Source organism: Lactuca virosa, chromosome 4, assembly GCF_052849685.1.
Source record: "Lactuca virosa cultivar CGN04683 chromosome 4, Lactuca_virosa_CGN04683_v6, whole genome shotgun sequence".
Taxonomy (NCBI): domain Eukaryota; kingdom Viridiplantae; phylum Streptophyta; class Magnoliopsida; order Asterales; family Asteraceae; genus Lactuca; species Lactuca virosa.
Window position 1 is genome coordinate 178,622,718 of NC_136429.1, and position 13,339 is coordinate 178,636,056.

Consider the following 13,339-nt stretch of genomic DNA (forward strand, 5'->3'; position numbering starts at 1 on the left):
TGAACTTTTATATAGTTGAGTTAGGAAACCCTAGATAATCCTAAGTTGACTGTTATATTAATATCTCAAATTTGGTAATTATCTACTCCCTAAGGATCTATAAGGGATATTCTAGAAACCCTAGATTACTCCCCAAGAAACCGTCTACCCCTAAGGTAGGAAGGTTCTGGAACCTCTTGTTCAACTATTGAACAATTGCAGTTAGACCCCTGCACTTTTAATTAATCCAATTAATCCCAAAATTAATCATAATTAATTTCTAATAATTTATTAATTAAATGTTACTATTTCTAATTAATATATTATTTTCATAACATATTAATAAATTCATTTATTGCTATTTATTAATCATATAATAAATCAATAAATCAATCTCTCTCTCTCTCTCTAAAAGTCATCCTTTTCAATTACTAGGTTTAAGGGAAACCCAAAAGGACTTTGCTAATAATTCAAGTATATACTAATTCAGTTATTGGCTTAGACACCTAATCCAACAGTCTCCCACTTGGATAAATCTATAACTGCAATTACATGTATAACTTATAAATTAGTCAGCAAAGAGTGCTTCCATAGAAACTGAATTGACTAGATGTTGGTCTTAAGATAAGTGATCAAAATATTCCTTCGTTCTACTAAATATCGTACAAACATGAGATATGGATTAGAATCAACCTCATTGTCCAAAATATTGTATCCCGATTTTTGATTTGTGATGATGATATAAGACTTAAAATTGAACACATCAATTGAGTCCTGACTGGGACCAACAGTATAAGTCAACACCAAATCACCGAGGGCCCAGAGATATTGTTTTTCCCGTTTGGGAAAAAGGAATGAATAAACTTTGACTTATATTCCTGTATCTTTTACTCACCAAATCATACATGATACTGCATTTATAACATCAAGTTACTGACGCATTTACGCAATACCAATGCACAACCAACTTGTAAATTACAACTCATATATCTCCGTTTCAAGTATGTAAGATATTATCATCTGAGAATTACTTGTGTTATAATCCATGAAGTAATTCTCTTAGCTTCGGTTTATCCAATACTTAAATCTCCATTTCTAAGTACTCATAAATGTTGTAGCAATATTATTTTTTTGTCTAACTTCCTTAGAATATCTACAAGCCAATTCATGACAGTCTTAATTCACTACTTACTTCCTAAAGTATGAGTGACTATGGAATTTTAATAATCAAATTATTCAGGAAGTAAAACATGCAAAATGAAACACAAGAATAAATAATTAACAAAGGCAGTAAACAAACTCATAAATAATCTTTACTATTTACTCACCAAAATTAATTACATTTATTTTGTTACAAGTTTCAAGCTAATCATGTAACTACTAAAACTAATAATGTCATCTCTCAAACCAATACTCCTAGCATGCTGACTATGCTTAATTCTACTCAAAGCCTTTGTGAGAGGATCTGAAGGATTATCTTCTGACAAAACTCTCTTCTCTATAAGATGACCTTCTTCAACTATATTTCTTATATAATGGTACTTTCTGTCGATATGTATTGATTTACCTTGATCTCTCGATTCTTTGGTCAAATCAACCACACCTTCATTATCGCAGAAAAGTTCCATTAGCTTTTGAATGGTCTGAACTTCTCCGAGATCACCGATAATGTTCTTGGTCCAAGCCGCTTCCTTTGATGCTTCACTTTCTGCTATGTACGATTAATCACAAGTAGAATCAGCCACCATGTCCTGCTTGGAAATTTTCCAAATAAGTGCTCCACCATTCAATGTGAACACCCAACCAGATTGAGAATGAAAGTTGTGTCTATCTATTTGAAAGTTGGTGTCACTATACCTACTCACTCTCGATGTATCATTGCCACCAATAACTAGAAACATGTCCTTTGTACTTGGAAAATACTTAAGAATGTTCTTAATTGCTGCTCAATGAGCTTTGCCACGATTTCCCTGATAGTGACTGACCATACTTAAAGCAAAGGACACATCGGGGTAGGTACATGTCATAGCGTACATGATCGATCCTACAACCAAAGAACAAGGGACTCATCTCATATCATATATCTCTTCATCTGTACTTAGGCTTTTCGTCATAATCAACTTGGATTGCTTTGAATAGGTAGCTCTCATTTCTTAGAATTTTTCATAGTAAACCGTTTTAGTACCTTGTTCCAAGTATGTACGTTGACTAAGTCCAATTAGTCTATTCTTTCTATCTCTCAAAATTTTTATCCCGACAATATAGGCCGCCTCTCGTAGATCATTCATAGCGAAACACTTTCCAAGCGAAGATTTGACTTCTTGCAAGCTTGGAATATCGTTTTGTATGATTATTTGTCATCAACATACAATACTAGAAAAGTCACTATACTCCCACTAGTTTTGACGTACACACAAGACTCATCTTCACTTGTAGAAAACATAAACTCTTTGACATTCTCATGGAAGTAAAGATTCCAACTGCGAGATGCTTGTTTCAGTCCATAGATGGATTTTTCATGCTTACATATTCTATTGTGCAATTTTGCATCAACAAAGCCCTCTAGATGACTCATGTAAACATCTTTAGCCAAATTCCCATTAAAGATAGCCGTTTTGACATCCATCTGCAATATTTCATAGTAATGAAATGCTGGTATGGCGAGCTTTATCCTAATATATTTAATCTTAGTCATTGGTGAGAAGGTCTCATCATAGTCAACCTCTTTGGTTTGAGTAATTCCCTTCGCATCCAGTCATGTATTAAAAGTGTGCACATTTCCATCCATGTCGGTCTTCTTCATGAAGATCCATTTGCAACCAATGGATTTCTCTCCAGGTTCTTGATTAAGAAAATTTTAAACTTAGTTTTCATACATGGACTTGATCTCACTATCCATTGCCTCTTTCCACTTGGCAGCCTCAGGGCATACCATCCCTTCATTGTAGTTAGCTGGCTAATCAAAATTTACCAGTTTTTGATCACCGATAAATGTATCACCATCTGACGTTATATGGAAATAATAGAATGTTGATGGCATGCTAACTCTACTAGAACGTCTAAGAGGTAAAGAACTATCAATGGGTTCAACAATAGTCTCATCCTCTGGTTGACTGCTAGTCTCATCTAAGGTTTCTTCCTTGGTTGGGTCTTGAAATTCTTCAAGGTTAATTGTACTCCAAGTTTCTTCTTTGTGTATGAGCTCTCTTTCTCACGAAACACTCCTATTCGTGCTAAATAGACCACATTTTCACTAGGTCTGTAGAACAAGTATCCTAAAGATTTTTGTGGGTAGTCAATGAAAATACACTTCTCACTTCTGGCTTCTGGCTTATCATGAGTCTCTCGTCTAACGAAAGCTTAACAACCGCATACTTTGATATGTACCAACGAAGGAACTTTCCCTATCCACATCTCCTGAGGTTTTTAGGAAACCTTCTTACTTGGGACAAGATTGAGGATATGGGCGGCTGTCTCTAAGACATGCCCATAGAAGGAAAGGTGAAGAGTGTATCGACTCATCATGGAACAAACCATGTCCAACAAGGTTCGATTGTGCCTCTCAGCCACACCATTAAGTTGTGGTGTCCTAGGATGAGTCAATTGTGAAATTATTCCACATTCCTTGAGGTAGTTATGGAACTCGATACTAAGATACTCTCTTCCTCTATCAGGTCGGAGCATCTTTATCATCCTGTCTAATTGATTCTTAACTTCATGTTTAAATTCTGTGTACTTTTCAAAGGATTCTGATTTATATTTGATCTAGTAGATGTAACCATATATATTATAATCACCCGTAAATGTTATATAAAATCGATTGGCATCTCTTGTGGTGGATCTGAAGTGTCCACACACATCTGTTTGTATGATGTCCAACAAATCTTCACCTCTTTCACAAGATCCAGTGAAAGGTGAATTTGCCATGTTCCCTAAAAGACAATATTCATATTCATCACTTGGGCTTAGGTAAAATGATTCTAACATATTATCCATATCTAAACCATTAGACGAATCAATTTGAAATACACTATTGCCTAAGCTATCAACACAAGTCACAATTTCATATACACCATTACAAGGTAAAGCTTCAAATATAAAAACACCATTTTATAAACTAAAATTGAACCATTCAAATCATTAAATGAGTAACGAAAACCTTGTCTGAACAGTGCATGAAATTAAATAATGTTTCGCCTCATTTCTGACGAATAACAACAATCTATCAAATCTAAAATAATGTTCAATGCCACCATATAATAATTCTAATTAATAAGGGTGCTAGCCATAGTATGGAGTTGGGAATAAAAACCTCCATACAGTTTTGTGATAAAATGAGGAACAACATGGTGGCATTGAACAATATAAACATGAGGAATCCCTTGTACAAACCAGGGAAGAAGTCTTTGGTCATGCTGATGCTGGAAAATACAACTTAAAGAACCTTATTGGAGAATGAGATTATGATGAACGACTTAGGAGCTAAAAAAAGATAGCAGGCATGGGATAGAATAGAAGGATGGTTATATATTTCTCACTACATTGAGAAATTCTAGTGTTTATTCTAGTGTGATAAGTCCAAACTTGTTGATACTTCTCTGGCGGTTCGAGACAATCGGGGGAAATCTCGTTACAAAGTGGCAAAGTGGATCTTATTACACTTGATGTAAAAACCCGTTATTTCAAGTCTATGTAAATCAAACTTGTTCAAATAAAAGCCTAAGCTACAATCGTATGCAAGTAACTCCATATCATATCATTAATACCATAGGAACTTGAATACCTTAAGGACATGCTTATATAAATTATTTTATATACACACTTTGTAAATCATACTTATTTATAAGTTATGAACACTTATTGAAACTATACATTTATAATTCAATATACAAGTCAAGATAAGTCAAGAGAGTTAAGTTTAAATCACAAATTGAAACACCACAAGAGGTTTACGGACCAAGAACATCTAGAAGGTGAGTTCACGTTCCAAAGCATTATTGAAAACCATGGTTCACGGTCCATTAAAACAAACAAAAGGTGTTCACGGTTGGAGTAAAAAGCAAACCGTGAACCCCTTTTGTGACAACCCGAAATTTCTATCTTTTAAAGCCACTCAATTAAATTCAATCAAAGGTCAGACTTGTTTCTGCTATATTTTAGAATTATAAAGAGTCTGTTTGAGAGTTTTAAGCCTAGTACACTTAAGGTTTGTGTGTTAGGATGTGTTAGCTCGGGTTCTTTGAGTTGCAATTGAGCTAGAAACTCCATCAAAAAGGGTTCACGGCGACATCTAGAATCATGGCCGTGAACAAGTCCCCTATATAAACAAATTTGGCTCATTTTCTACACTTTTTCAAATCCTTCAACCCTAGCCATGATCACTCCTCATTCTCTCTCAACTTCTTCAACCGTGAACACTACTCAAAGCTACCAACAAGTGAGTATCTCTTCCATTAGCTTGTTGTCCATTAAATCACTTGATTTCATCCATGAAACAAGCACCAAATTGCAAGATCTTCAAGAGTTCATGGCTGTGAACCCTTCATTGGACCGTGAACCCTTGAAAGGATCTTGACATGGCCGTGAACACCTCATAGAACCAAGGTTGGGTCGTGAACAGATAATGTGTTCATTGGCCTTGAACCCTCCTAAGGCCGTGAACATCCCTTGGTTTGGCCGTGAACTCCATTCAATCAATCATATGTGATTGTAAGACTTCGTTGCAAGTGTTTCCTAGTTCCTAAGGATGTTCCCTTACATGATTAGATGTTATATACACTAATTGTATACACACACACACACACACACATATATATATATATATATATATATATATATATATATATATATATATATATATATATATATATATATATATATATATATATATGCCATTATATGCTTAATAGGATCCGTTTGTGCTCGAGACTTCAATTGACACTTCGCATCCTAATCGATCTTACATTCGAATCACTCACTACAGGTGAGTTCATACCCCTAACTTATCTTTAAATTATTTTAAACGCTTTTAAGGGGGGGGGGGGAATACAAGTAGAAAACATTTTAGTTATTGTATCAATCACATGTGATTAATAACTATCAATCAAGTAGATTTCTTATTCTTCAAAACTGTGTTATTAAACAAACTATTACAAAAACCTTTTATAAACTGACATCAAGTCATCTATAACCATTCAAATGGTTAAAACTCTTTTATATGCTAAATTCTTTTTCAAACTCTTTTAAACTTATATATTGTCAAAATCATGTCTATATAGATATAGTTATATAAATAGGATTGAAAGGGCTTAGTGATGGGTTTTGCGCATTCTAACACTCCTAAGTGTACATGCAACCCTAAATACCTTGGATCTATGTTTTCTCTACTATACATGCAATTATGAACTTTCCAAGGTATTACCCTATCTAGCATACAATACTTTATACTTGGGTAATCAAATGGATAGAATACATACCTTTGTTTGATGTAGCTTGTCTCCATGAAGCTTGAGTGCCTAGTGCCCCAAGTGTGACACCTCAAATGGTTCACACAACACCAAATGCACATGGAATGACTTGAGAGAAATGGAACACTCCTTGAAATCGTCTAGCCCTCATATTCACACATTAGTGCACGATTTCTTGAGCCATGGGATTCTTTTATATGGTGGCTATTAGGGTTACACCATGTAACTCATAACTTTACCCATTCCTTATGCTCCATGGATTTTAACCTCCATGGAGTATCCATGGGTCACCCTATGGACTTAGTCCAACATAAGGAATCTTGGATCACAAGCCCACATATATAAGAATGAATGATTTACACAATCAACCCATATATTTAATTAGTCTCCTTTTGATCACTTAATTAATTCCAAATTAATTCTTGATCAATACTAATTAAATAACCTTATTAATATATTAGAACTTATAATATATTAACCAACCTTAAGTGTTATTTCTCTCATTATAGTCTATCCAAATGCTTGATGCCATGCAACCCAAATGGACCATGCCGGGTCAGGTCAAGTATTACCAATTATAGTTATGGACTTAGACATTCATCCAACAGTCTCCCACTTGGATAAGTCTAAAACTATTATTGCGTATGACTTCAGGAACCGTTCAGCAATCGTAGCTCTCAAAAGCTTCTGTCGAACTCTGACCTTGTCGATGAACTCTGACCTTTGTCAATGACTTGTCCATTAGATAAGGGATCATATATTCCTCCATTCTAGATATCATATGGACTGAGACATGGATTATCAATCATTCTCTCTGTCCATTTGTTGTTTCCCGATTTCCGATTCATGATGACTGACTGATTGAACAAATCAAATCAGTCCTGGCTTGGCCAAGCACTCACATGTATCATCTTTAAATCATCGAGGGGCCCACATATATCGCTTTTATCCCGAAGGTAAAAGGAATGGATAAACTTCGACTCATATGGCTTGTTCTACTACTTGTTGAATCATACACAAAGGCACGTTTTATAACATCGAGTTACCGAATGCGTTTTCGTGCAATCAATGTACAACCAACTCATAGTAACAACTCATATCTCTAGGTTTGAAGAATATAAGATATTATCGTCTCATGATCACTCGTGATAAAATCCATGAAGTGATTCAAATGAGCGCGGGTTGAATCCAATACTCAGAACTTATGAGCACTCATGAGTGTTGTAGCACCACTTTGTCCACCAACTTAGACCTCTACAAACCAACCCATGACAGTCTTGATTCATATCTACTTCCAACATATGACCGACTGTGGATGGTTTGAATAACTTAATCATTCAGGAAGAGCGACTTAGTTATTCTGGAAGTCAAAACATGCAAAGTGAAACACAAGAATATAAATAAACACTTTTATTTGTCACCATACTGATTACTCATTATTCATTGTTTTGGTTTTATCAACTTTATACTTGAATTAAAAACACTAGTTGTCCCATGCTCCTAGCATGTACACTATGTTTTTCTTAAACAATAGCTTTGCCATACACCAAGTATGCACTCTATGTTTGTCTATGATCCTTACTTTGTGAAATAAACCAATTGAACATAATTTCAATGATTCTAATTTCACACTCCCAAATCCTTATCGAAAAATGTGAGAATTTCAAATTCCTATCATTTATCGAAATCTGTTTAGATTTTAAACTTATATGCACTGACCCTCCTGTAATGAATATGTACAAAGTCACAAAGACTTGTCAACAGTCATTATAAGGTATTCCAATGGAGATCAACTCCATGGAAACTAAGTCTCATATTCAAAGTACATTGCTTTGGACACGCTTCTTGCATTAAGTTTTCTAATCTTACACAGATAACTTCCACCTATGGAGACAACTCCATATTCTCATTTTGACTATCACTTCTGAATAAGAGATGCCTCTTTTCAGAATATGTCAATATGGTCCTTCCAAAATTAGCACTATACTTCCAACTGTCCCTGAGCAACCAATCTTTGGTAAACCTCAGATTGTCCTCGACAATTGCTTAATCATTTTAGTCATATCTAATTCTAGACCTTTTCCCTTCTTAATGCCTCTGGGCATTTGGAAAAATTTAGAAATGACAAATATTATAGCACATGCAATCGATCCTGTACCCAAAGCAAATGGTACACGATTCATGATGTCTCACATAAAGACATGATTCTAGACCAGTCTTTTGCTACAATATTTTTATTTGCCATGTTTTCAAAATTTGACTATGAAGAGGGATGCCGTAATCATAATCGAATTTTGAGAACGCAATATATAGAATTTCCTTAAGTTGAACCAATCCAACATGAAATTCATATATATATTCTTGACTAAAGATGATTAAGGTCTCAATCTAAGCCTTTAGAACTGAAATGAAGTATATCCTCTCCCTTAATTATAGCAAAACAACTTTTTCAATCCCTGCAGCCTTACGAATTGAAACTTTTGTTTTCTATAATTAACATTGCTAACTTGCAACACTAACAATAATTATCATGCTCCCACTAACATGATGATTATTAGCATAACACTTATGCTCCCACTAGCTTTGACATGTACTCAGAAATCAGCTGGACTTCTAGAAATCAATACTTTATTGACTTCCTTACCAAAGTTCAGATTTCTGATACGAGATGCTTTGATAAAACTTTATCAAAATCATACACCTTTCCTTAGATAGCATGCATGTGTGTCTAAACAATTTCAGAACTATGAAAAGGGATGTCGTAATCATAGTCTCAATTGTTTAGACCTTTTGCCATCTGCTTCAAATCTACTTGGTGGAAGTGTTTCCTCACCATCATTTTCATGAATCGGAGAGAAACCTTATGACCCTTAGATTTTATGGTGTATGTGTTCTTATCCATGTGAATCGTCAAAACCATAGTCACAAGACAAGGATAATGACAAATCTAAACTCATATGGACTGAACTTATGCAATCTTAACTTCTTGCCACCTGGCAGTACATGGCCTGCCATTGCTTCCAAGTTGTTATGCAACCAATTGAGAACTTTCAGAACTCCTATGCAAAGCCAACTTTAACTGGAATGGGCACAGAATATGTCAACATGATAGGTTATAAACCTCAAGTCGTGTGCTAGTGAAGAACCTCAGGTTTTATTCTTGATTAGTTCTTGAAATTCTTTTTAGGATCTTTAAGAAGCCCACTGTCCTCTTGACATATAACACTATCTTGCCAAATATTCAAGAGATAGTGCGGATTCTTTATCAAGACAAACACTTCACACAATTGGCCTTAGTTGGTCTTTGTTTAATCCAAAACATCACAACTTACCAACTTCAAATGTACAAGAGTAGGACACTTTTACTCTTACATTTGACAAGTGTTATAAACCTTTCTTTAAGATATGCCACTCAACTTATAGTCTTGGAGTATGACTCTAAGACTTGTTTTGAAACGAAGTATGACTCATCTCCTTGATTTAACCATTTCAACAATTCATGAATCCTCTTCTTAGTCATAAGAATGCACTAAGATGTCCTTAGAAGACCAATTGTGATGTGGTTCTTAAATCATTAATATGATCACAAAACATGATACTAAAGTACTCTCCCATCTTTCAGATTTGAGAAAACTTTTATCTTTCTGCCTAATTTGATTCTTCTCATTCGTTCTACCATACATTGAGACTTTTCCAATGTTTCAGAATTATACCTAAACTTGTTAGTATAACCATATTTACTAAACTTTAGTAAATCAAATAGTCTTAACGAGCTTTGTGGTGGACATGACCAGTGCACAAGAATGTGTACTCGATCCCTTTAGTCCTTCACTTGACTCACACATCCATGTGAACAAGTAATTAGTCTTGATTTTCCAATGCTTGAAAGTTCTCATTCATCATACTATTCAACTTGCATGATTCTAATTTTCGGTCCAATTGAAACTTGGGCGATGAGGAACTTTCCTGATTTGGTAAATTTAGACACTACCACAAATGAAAGAATCAAATCCATTTTCCAATATTGTTGTCAGTGGAATCGTATAAGCAACAATTTTCCACAAATACCATTGTAAGGATACTTCAAATAAATAAAATTAAACAATTTTCTTTTATTTTAAAACTTTGCGGAAAAACTTATCCTTACAATCCACATGAAAAATTGTTGTTATCTATTCCTTGCTCAAAATTCTGATGCGATCGAAATCCACCTTCGCGATCAGAATCAACATATACTTCCTTTAAGATTTCTCTCTATTCTTTGATTCTTAAAACATCAACATGTGACCCAGTCACATCATGTAATGAAGATCTCAGAATAGAACTTAACAGAGTTAGATAATGGGCTCTACCTGATGTAGAGTCAAACTTATTGACTTTAACATCCTTAGGTAAATTTGGCAGCTTTGCAATCAACGCCCCTTCCTTTGGCAAAATAAACATATGGACCCTTTGGTAATGGGACTATCTCAGACTTAGCCTTTCTCTTTACCATTTGGTCAACCGGGTTGACTATGGCCAATCCCTTTCCATTGGGAAGAGAATGCTTTTTCTGGATTTCCAGTGTCACCATTGTCACTGTCCATAAAGTTTTTGGGAAGTTGATCTTCTAATCAAATTTGCTTTACTATCGTTCCAAATCATTGCTGATTCAGCAGCACCAAGCAAATAGATATGATCATTAAGGTTAATGTCATAGTCTGTTTCATAGTAGTCCCAAAGGAACTCACTATGTGACTTAGAAAGTGATTGAACATCCAACTTTCTCAAGACTTTGACACCCAACTCTCCCAGCTTGTCAATATGTGACTTCATCTCTAAGATGTGATCACACATAGACCTTGCTTGCCATTAGGGCTTGAGTAACCTTGAACTTGTGGGTTAGGGAGAATAATTGGAGGAGGTGGAGGAAGTAAAGTTCCAAGAGATTTGGGAAGATCATAGATGTCTGAACTAGACATCTTTTGGGAGATATTCAAGATAATTGATCTAAAGTCCTTAATATAACACCCAATATGAAATATTAAGGCTAGGATCCAACAACCTATTTATAACTGGAAGAGGGATGCCGTAATCCGAGTTATAAAATAGTTGAAGGTAGGTAAACGACGATTTACCAATTTCCACCATGAAAAACGAAATAATGTAATTAGGTTTTTAATTGGATTTGAAACTCCTAGATCTTTTGAGATTCATTGAACATTTCAATGGCATGTTTCAATCTCGAGTGTGCCCTTCAGGTTTTGTGACTGGGATGCCGAGGATCACAAAACAAGGCGTGAAGTAACCATGCAAATATACTTGGTACCCTTAATATTTACCCCTCAATCGATGTGCCGGTTAACCACACCAACTCCACCGATACTATGATAAATATTAAGTTACCCTTTGCCTACTTTTTTAAATCCAAGTTAGTGTGCCGGTTAACCACACACGCTCCACTAACGGTTTAAACAAAGTGCAAAGTGTAATTTCATGGATTAGCACCTTATTCACATTTTCCTAAGTAACTAAGATTGGGAATTTATAAGTGTTTAGTTACTTAGTATTTATCATTAATACTTTTAATGAAGGGAGAATTATAGTCCTTGTCCTACCCGTTCGGCTAACGACCCTCCACCAGTGAAGGAAGCGGTGGGTGAGAGTGGACACCCATTAAACTGTCATTTTATAGGCAGTAACCTTATACCCCCCTTATAGACCGACTTCGTGAATGAGGCCTACTAACGGTAAGACTGACTTGCTCTTATACATATATTTATTATTAACTTATAATACTATAAAGTATAAGGGTTGAATTTTAACTTTTAAAATTCTAAGGGCTAACTTGGAATTAAAGTATTCATGGGGAAAACTTCACAAATTCCAAAACTTGAGGGCAAGTTTTGAAAATATTCAAAACTAATTATTTCCATAACTTATGTGTTTAAAGTAGTTTTAATTAAAAAAAAAAACTCTTCAAGTTCCATAACTTGAGGACAAGTTATGGAAGACTTTAAACTAATAAAAGAATGTAACTTTTCTTTATTTTTGTAACTTATGGAACTAATTAAGGTTACACATTTTATCATTTAATGAAGTGACTCTTGAACCTCCATAACTTGAGGACAAGTTATGGAGTCATAAAACCATTTAATGAGGACAAGACTCTTCATTTTTGTAACCATTGCCAACTTTTTATGAGTTTTATGAAACTTAAATGTGACTTTTCATATAACTTGAGGACAAGTTACAAAAACACATTGTAGAATCAACTCTTAGATTAAAATGGATTGAAAACACATAATCAATTAACTTTTCTATTAATCTAATAAACTCATATGAACAAAGATAATTCACATCAAATTTTTTTTCAAGTAATTAGCATAACTTTTAAACTAATACAATTCGATTTTTCAGCTAATTTTGCAAGTATAACAAGAAAACAAGCCTTGGCTCTGATACCACTGATGGGTTTTGCGCATTCTAACACTCCTAAGTGTACATGCAACCCTAAATACCTTGGATCTATGTTTTCTCTATTATACATGCAATTATGAACTTTCCAAGGTATTACCCTATCTAGCATACAATACTTGATACTTGGGAAATCAAATGGATAGAATACATACCTTTGTTTGATGTAGCTTGTCTCCATGAAGCTTGAGTGCCTAGTGCCCCAAGTGTGACACCTCAAATGGTTCACACAACACCAAATGCACATGGAATGACTTGAGAGAAATGGAACACTCCTTGAAATCGTCTAGCCCTCATATTCACACATTAGTGCACGATTTCTTGAGCCATGGGATTCTTTGATATGGTGGCTATTAGGGTTACACCATGTAACTCATAACTTTACCCATTCCTTATGCTCCATGGATTTTAACCTCCATGGAGTATCCATGGGTCAC